This window comes from Tenrec ecaudatus, chromosome 4 (genome assembly GCF_050624435.1).
Source record: "Tenrec ecaudatus isolate mTenEca1 chromosome 4, mTenEca1.hap1, whole genome shotgun sequence".
Taxonomy (NCBI): domain Eukaryota; kingdom Metazoa; phylum Chordata; class Mammalia; order Afrosoricida; family Tenrecidae; genus Tenrec; species Tenrec ecaudatus.
This window is the reverse complement of record NC_134533.1, coordinates 32,042,211-32,050,335: the sequence shown is the minus strand read 5'-3', so window position 1 is coordinate 32,050,335 and position 8,125 is coordinate 32,042,211.

Genomic DNA, 8,125 nt, shown 5'->3' with positions numbered 1-8,125 from the left:
CTCTGGCCCATCTTCACATCCTGTTCTTTCTTTATGGAAAACTGCAATTTAATGATTGAGAGCACAGGTCCTAGAGTCAGACTGTAGAATACATATGACCCTGAATCATATCTGACTTCTACCATGTGCTAGCTCTGTGATATGTTATCTCATTCTTATTGTTTGTTTTCAACTTGCAAAGCAGGATGGTGTGGAATTTACCTGATAGTATGTGAAGACCTGAAATTATATTTTTGCTGAGCTTATAATAGATATGTTGCATGGTACATGCATAGCATGTGTTATAGTTATTGAGCAGTTAACTTTAGCATTTTCTCTCTTTCTCTTTTTTCTAGTCTACATTGTGTTTCTCATTTCAGAAATGTATGGAGTCTATTTCTACAAATAAAACTAAAAGTTATACACTACCCTGATTACAAGGTTACTTAACATGAAAAAATAAGATTTATAAGATATTATGTGCATGTTTAGTATACCGTGAATATTGCAAACATAAGCTAACTATATTAGAGAGGGGAAAAAATAAAAATCTCTTAGTTCCCAAAACAATTCCATTAAAAGTTTAAATTAAAAATTCTATACACGAAAAAACTAGAAAAAAACACAAGACATAGAAATATGAACTGTGAAAAAATCTTGTCCAAACATAAACAAAAAGTGCCTGGTATTTATAAATCTTATATTAACTATTATTTATTATATTAAACAGAAATAAAAACATTTAAATATAAAGACAAAAGACCAAGATTGGAAGGGGTAAAAACTATACTTTACGTGCTAGTCTGGGTTGACTAGAAAAAACAAATCTAGTGACATTAATATATGTGTAAAAAGAACAAAAGATCAAGAAGTAATTGTATATCAAGCACATATCCCAGCCCAGTACAGATCAAGTCCATAAGTCCAATACTAGTCTGTCAGTCCTTCTTCAGAGTCATGCAGCCACATGCAATGATGCAGAAGGTAGGAAGGATGCGGACCAGTGGGTGCAAAGTCATGTGGATCTAATAGTTGAGACTACATTACAGGGTTCCTGCAGGTCTCGTTGTGTCCCATTAGAAGGAAGATGAAGGGAAAGAGGTGGGGGGGCAGGCTCCAGAGCGTCATCTTGGTTGCAACTCCAAAGGAGGTCATCAAGCTGTGACCTGATGGACAGGCTAAATTCCACCCACATCTTCTTACAGGTACCATGTTGGCACAAAAAAATACTATCACACTTGAAAACAAAAATATTTCATGTATGAAAGTTCTTTAAAAAAAGCAGTCAAACAAAAAGATGAAAACAAATAGAGAAACGGGGAGATATATTCATTTATTAAAATACATGATACATACAAATATCAATAAAACTGTGAAAATATTTCCTCTTGTGATAGGTAGGCTTATAGTGCCAACCTGGCCAATAGGAACATGTGGGATTAATCAGGTCACAATTTGATTGGAGGGCAAAGAGATAAATGACTTGGCAAGGTCTGGCCCTCACTCTCTTGTTCTCTGGTGATCTCAGTGTGAGGATGCTTTATTTAATTCTCTACCTCAACTTGTGATCTACACTACCTGTGAGACATCCAACCCTTGGATTGTATCACTAGAGCTTGAGGTTCCTTTGAGACCTGCTTCACCACACTGCTGGTGTGTACATCGCTTGAGCTTGAACTTGGTGGATTCTGTCGTCTTGCACCACTATAGTTTGATGTCCCATCAGGGCTGCTTTGCTAAGCTCCCATCTGCTCACTGTTGGTGACCCACCCTGCTGTTTGCTGCCTGTGAATAGACTCAGCCTACAGCAGTCCTTGTGTGTTGAAGAACTTCCAGTATATTAACTTCCATGAAGTGAGTTGAACTGAGCTCTCTGTACTACTGTGTGGACTAATTAGCTGTTATATTCCTTCATGCTGTGTAAACCCACCCTCTTATATACATATAATCATAAGTGTCCTGGTTTTATTTCTCTAGAGAACCCTGCCTACCACACCAATATTACCAATAATAAAACAAATAACAGTAGACTCTTTAGGTTTTTAAATTTTTTTAACTTTATTAAACTTTTTTCCATTAAAGTTAAGACTGACAGTGTTTCTTGAAATTTTATCTAAGTTTTATAATAATATGGAAGAATTAAAAGTGTTGTCAAATCCACCACTGAGCCTAAGTAGGTACACATTTGGGAAAAGCAATTTAGCAATAACAGTATCTAAATAAATGTCTAGGTTTTGACCCATCAAATCTATTTTTATGAGTTTATTATAAGAAAACATAATAGATATTCAAAAGTTGTTTGTGTTAGCATGTTCATCATAGTGTTGTTGGTAATAAATATTAATAACACAAATTACTCAGTGATAAAGTTAAATGAAACATTGTTATGAATCCATTAAAATAATTATGTCAGAAAATATTGTTGGCATGTGAAAATATTCATCATAATATGGAAATGTTTTATAAATTAATGTATATAGAATGATTCCAAATCAATATAATAGAATTATATATGCATACTTTTGTTAGATATTTGGGGAGTCACGGCTTGTCTCAATTTTGAACAGCCGGAATTTTCAGTAGTTTGAATTAATTAACCTGGTTATCTCCCATGATGCAACCTAACAATTTCATCAACTCCGTGATGGGATCTATGATGGGCAGCAAAGCAGTTGGGAAATGATTTAAGGAAGAGTGACACCTCCTTTTGAAGACACAGCCCTGTTGCAATTGAAAGAAACTTTCCTCAGGGATGTAGCCTGTGCCTAATTAAGTAGACTCAGTGGGAAGCCTTGTGCCTTCTTGCTGGTGTGGATCCAGTAACTGTCTCATCCACCTCCGGTGCTTTAGACATGAGCCAATGGTCCCATGCCTTATAACTTGCCAAACATGGGAGCTACCAACAGCCTGCCACATTCCCTTTTAATCTTGAATTTATTCAAATGTGCAGCCATGAGTCTGACCTCTGACCTCGGGTTCATTGGACTCTATCTCTACCACTTGTCCTCTTGCTTCCTGGTTCATTAACCTGGTTCATTAACCTTGATTCATTAACCTTGGTTTATAGGTGAGTCAGGGAAATATCCAGCTTAGCATTTACTGATATAAATTTATATCAAGGAAGTGGTACACACAGTTGTAAAACAGGAAAGCCAAGTCTGGTCCAAGTGTATATCTATACATATATATATATGTATAAATTTCTATGATGCTGGTTTTGTTTCTCTAGATAACCCATCCTAACACAGTCATCATTGAATTGGTTCTGATTCATAGAGATCCTAGGTAAAATGGATCCACAAACTACATGGTCCAAAGGCCTTTGTCACAACCATTCCTTTGAGTGAGCCCATTGGTGTAACCTTGTATCAGTCTATCTCATGGATAGTTTTTGTCATTTTACTGGTCCTCTGCTTTACCAAGCAAGGCATCTTTCTTTATGGGCTGCTTCTTCCTGATACGGTGTCCAAAGCACTTATAAGGAAGGTGCGACTCAACAGTCTCAGGGGTAACAAACTTTTTGTTGGTATTTTTTCCAAGGCAGATTTATTTATTCTTCTGGCAGTCTCTGATATATAAAATATTTTTTGCCAAAACCATTCAACTGCATCACATTTTCTTCAGTCTTCCTTATGCATTTTCCAACGTTCGCATGCATATGAGTTGATTAAAACTGTCTTGGCTTGGAGCAGGTGACCCTTAACCTTTAGAGTAAAATGTTTGCTTTAAGCACTTCAAAGGAATATTCAGCAGCAGATTTGCTCCAAGAAATTACATTGATTCATTGACTGCTACTTCCACAGGTGTTAATTGCAGTCCCACGTAAAATGAAATACTTGAATACTTCAATTATATCTATATTTGTCATAAATTTCTTTAATGGCCTGGTTGTAAGGATTTGTTTTTACCTTGAAGTTTAATCCATACTAAAGTCTTTGATCTTCATCATTGAATACCTTATATCTACACCATTAAACACATTGCCTGGCTTCTACCCAATAAGCAAAGAAGGTTGTGTCATTTGCTATTTCAGCTTGTTAATAAATCTTCCTTCAATCCCAACACTGTGTTGTTTTTCACTGAACTCAGGTTCTCAAGTTATTCTTCAGCAGACTTAATAGATATTATGAGAAGATTCAACCCTGATGCACAACTTTCCTGATTTTAAACTGTACGCTATTTCCACTATTATTTTGTTCTGTTTTAATGACTGCCTCTTGGTCTATGTACAGTAATTGATGTAGAATTTCTATTATCTGCATTGTTATCTATAATTTATTGTGATCTACACAGTTGAATGAATTTATAAAGTCAGTAAAAGTAAGGCAAGTGTATTTTGTTTTATGAGTGTGCATAGAAATTGGAAAGAGTATATCTGATAATGGATATATTACTGATGATTACTATATTCTCTTGAATTGTTTTATTTGAATGTGCATGCCTTACAGCCTAGTGGTGCTATTAAATTGTGGCACGAATAGGTAGCTTTAAAGAACTAGTTCAGACCAGGGCATTTATTATGGGAAAGTGTGATTTCTTGGAGTTTCTTATTCTTTAGGATTTGTCTCCCCATCTGTGTCTACCCTAGTCACTCTATTATTAAGAACTGATTAGGTTTCAGACCCACCAAACTCTGATATGACATCATTAACATAATAAAAATCCCATGTTTAATCAGACTCATAATCAAGGGTATGGGGATCAGAACTTAAATGCAAATATAGGCATAGGGGGCACAACTCATCAACGACAACCCTTTATGTTATAATATTATGGATCATAAAAACACATATATAAAACAAAGCTGAGCTTCAAAAATTACTGGAAATTTCTATATTTTAATTTCATTTTTCATGGTCTTTTCAAAACACACATGAAGAGCTGTAAGAGCTCTCAATAAAATGATTTAAAATGAAACAAACAAAAAAATACACACACATACATATATACATTGTTGTTAGGTGTCATCAAATCAGTTCTGATTCATAGTGACCACATGGACAGTAGAAGAAAACAATGCCCAGTCCTGGGACAGCCACACATTGTTGCTTATGTTTTGGCCCATTGTTGAAAAACACTGTGTCAATTTAATTATATTAGGGTCTTCCATTTTCTCACTGACCCTGGGTTTTACCAAGCATGAGATCCCTCTCCAGGGGCTGGTTCTTCCTGATAACAGGTCCAACAGATGAGAGACAACGTCCTATCGTTGCTTCCAAAGAACAAACAAGGTGTAATTCTTATAAAACAGATTTGTGACTTTGTCTGATCACTCATTGTGATTGAGTTGATTCTGGCTCCTAATTGTTAGGTTTCTGGGGTGCTTTACGTTGGTCCTTGCTTCTCAATGCTGAAACGAATTCACGTGGTGGAAGCACTCTTGTAATCCAGGTGTTGAGTCTTTCCGAGACAAGAGACAGAGAGAGACCTTTAATTAATAGATGTATTGAGGGAGGTAAGGTTTGGAGGGAACAGGAAATCTAAGGAAATGAGGTGAACGTGGTTTGGGATAGCCAGATAAAGAAAGGTTAGAGCTGGCCCTTTATCTAAAGGCAGCGAATTAGTTAACTTAAAAGGCATGAGACCACAGGAGCTGCTATTAGAGACAGGAAGAGTAAATTAGGCTTAATACAGACCCACTAGCAAACCACAACAGCATTTGAAGAGGAAAGAGTTAAAGGCTGTGGTGCCAGAGCAGGGAAGGTGCTTTTCAGGTAGAGAGCAGGGGTGAGTAGGGGTGAGGGGCAAGAGAGAGAGAACAAGGGAATTCCGCAATATTTATGTTTTGGGGGCCCTCTGCAAAGCTTGTAGACATGATAAATCCTGCACATCTTTCGGGTTGGTGCTGACAACTCCAATGGGCCGGGTGCCAGCTTCAGTGAGCTGATGACACTTCATTGGACAGGAAGCTGGGCAGAGTAAGCATCGCGAACAGAAGCTATGGCAGCTGCGCTCTTCAGTAACGCTGCCCCTGGCCCCTGGACCAAGTAACTTTTATGAGGGAAAGGGAAAGTTCCAGACATTACAGTCTCGGAGAGTTCACACCAGTCCTGGAAAGTGTGCAAGGCCCCAGGGCGGAAGCCGTGGGAAAGTTCGTGACTGAAAATGAACTCCGAGCACCAGAAACCACATGAAAGGATTGCTAGGACAGGAACGTGAAACCAAGGCTGTGGAACCAAGAGCAGGACATCCCAGAGCCAAGAGAACGCAGGCCGGTAGAGCCTGCAGGAGCTTTGGCTCAGCGTACCCAGGAGACAGTGCCACCCTCTGCTTGCAGAGCCCACCTGAAAGAGAAGATCCTGCCTTCAACCCGTGGTAATTATCCCCACCTACCCCCCTGACTGGTGAGGTGAGGTTGAGGGTATTGGCTGATCTTATTGCCAGTTTAGGCGCATCTGTGGGATGTCATGTCACAGGTGCCTAGTGTTGGGTGTGAGCCCAGCTTGGATTCTCCCATACTGGTCTTCTTGGTGTGCCTGACTTCTTTCCGGCCCCTTCTTGTGGCCCTGCCACAATTTTTGCTAGTTCAGGCATTTGGGGGAGACAACTCCCATATGTCCCTAATCAAATTACCTTTCATAATGACCCTATAGCCCATGATATAGTCAATGTTATTTACCAATATCATAATTCAAATGCATTGATTCTTCGCTGGTCTTCCTAATTCATTGTCCAGCTTTCAAATAAATGCAAGGCAATCGAAAAGGTCATGGCGTCAGTGTGGCCCACTTTAGAACTCGAATGTCCTTTGAAAATTTTAAAGAGGTCTTTTGCATACCGAGCCTCAGTCACCTCAACAATAAAATGGGTAATGACTTCAAATAGCTGTTGAGGAAATGACAAAGGGTTAAATCATGCAAAGGAGTATCCAATTCCACAGCTACTCAAAGATACTTCCTATGAAACAGACATCAGAAATTGGCTCCACGATCCAACTCCCTGTACCCTATTTTCTCTCACCACTTTATTTCTTTGCTGGGTTAGACCATCTGATACAACAACTACACATAACTCATAGAAAATGTTGATTGATTATGTGGACTTATTAGGGAAGGTAACAGGTTACAGAATATTAAGAATGTGAGGTTTTTATCTGCAGACCCTATTCTCAGTGATTCTCGCGTGCATATCTATCTCTCGTCCTTGGCCTCTCAGCCATTCAGACCTGAGCCAGTTAAAGTTTATTGTGCCAACCTGGCCAATAAACACATGTGGGGCTAATTGAAGGGTGGAGAGATAAATGGTTTGGTAAGCCTCACGTTTTGAGTTCACTGGTACGGGTCTCTTGCTTTCTGATGGTTGTACCAGAGTGCAGCTGCCTTAGCCAGCTGAAGCAGGCAAGGCTCACTTCCTGCAAAGCATCCCTGAGGAGAAACCGCATGGACCAACCCTAATGTAGCCCTGGGTGCTGGAGCACCCATGTGGAGACCCCCACCAACTCTGAGATGCTTACACATTTACTGATTAGATTTTCCTCCTGAATTCGGTGTCATTGCGTGTGTTTTGTGAGATGGAGGAGGACTTTGTGGATTGGGTCGGACACATGGGCTAATGTTGGATTTGTGGACTAGGGCAGCACTGGGTTGGGATGTTTTCTTGATGCACACTTAACCTTTATATAAAACTCTCTCTTATACATGACTTTCTGTGGATTTGTTTCTCTAAAGTACTGAGACTAACACAAGGCCCATGGTCTCTGGTCAGCTTGGGAAAGCATTACAAACTTCAGCTTGACTTGTTTTGAATGCTTGGATGCCCACTTTTCTGTCTTGGCACTTCTCTCCTGTTATGTTTCTACATAAAAGGATTTCAGGAGGGCAACAAGTCATTTTACTTTACCACAAGACTAACATTTCACCAAGCAATTTAAACTTCACCACATGTGGATAAAATGTGTCTGTTAACGCACCCTCCATTCTTAGGTTTATAGGACAATTATATGGGATTTCAGCCAACATCTACCTGATGTTAGCAATGACATCATCTTTCCGTATCCTCTTCTGAATCTGGACTGAAATTTCGTAAGGTCCCTGTTGATATACTGCTGAAACCATTTTTTAAAACAATTTATCAACAGCAAAATGTACTTGAATTTATTATTAATAATATTATTCAATAACTTCTGAATTCTGTTGGATCACTGCTT